Source organism: Acyrthosiphon pisum, unplaced genomic scaffold (genome assembly GCF_005508785.2).
Source record: "Acyrthosiphon pisum isolate AL4f unplaced genomic scaffold, pea_aphid_22Mar2018_4r6ur Scaffold_2013;HRSCAF=2526, whole genome shotgun sequence".
NCBI lineage: Eukaryota > Metazoa > Arthropoda > Insecta > Hemiptera > Aphididae > Acyrthosiphon > Acyrthosiphon pisum.
The window spans coordinates 1,120-1,770 of record NW_021769468.1 but is presented as its reverse complement, the minus strand read 5'-3'; the positions used below and the strand labels follow the sequence as shown (position 1 = coordinate 1,770).

General features: G+C 31.0%; 1 long non-coding RNA gene across 2 annotated transcripts; it reads right to left on the bottom strand.

Moving 5' to 3' along the window:
- LOC107885034 lies at window positions 1-645 on the bottom strand. 2 transcript variants are annotated; one of them, XR_001680291.2, is made up of 3 exons: window positions 529-645; window positions 272-430; window positions 1-167 (listed from the first exon to the last, which is right to left on the bottom strand). It is a non-coding gene; the product is annotated as an uncharacterized LOC107885034 (long non-coding RNA). The 2 variants fall into 2 exon arrangements; XR_001680290.2 differs by lacking the exon at window positions 529-645 and having other exon boundaries at window positions 272-519.
- Between the last annotated feature and the right edge of the window lie 6 nt (window positions 646-651).

The window sequence follows — 651 nt, the reverse complement described above, 5'->3', positions numbered from 1 at the left end:
CATATAATAATCAAACACTCGTCTTGCTCTTAATAGTTTGACGCTTCGGATCAGTTAGTAATTTATCAAATATAGTTGGCATCGTCTCATTGAGTCCAGTATGAAGTGTTTGATCTTTTGATTCATCGCTTGTGTACAATCTAATAGTAGCTTCGCTGAAGTTCCATCTATAACAACAAGTTATTTTATTTAAAAAACAAAAGAAGTAAATAAAATCAGTAAAAAAACAGATTCAGCAATAGGTTTTTTAAATTTAGTACAATGTATTTACCTGTCCTTTACTGGCACATTCTCAATGTTGGCGACCTTATAGTGGCTTATCACCCAAAGCTCCTAGGCTTTTTCTTCAAAAGGCGTTTTTATTGTTACAACACCATCCCCTTGTCTAAATGTTAGCGAATTAAATATCTCAACATCAAACTCTTCTGATCTGAAACGTTCGCTGACATTATCTTTGTATGACGCATTATATATAAAAAATTGAATTATTTATGCTATCATTATAAAAAAAAATATTAATTATACTACCATTTTATTCTGCTTCTTTTTCATAGGTTTTTTCACACTTGTTTTTTCTGCAGCACGTTTTGTACCAGGTTTTGTTTTTGAAAAAGACGGTCTCATATCAATTGATTCGCTGAAATGTTCATT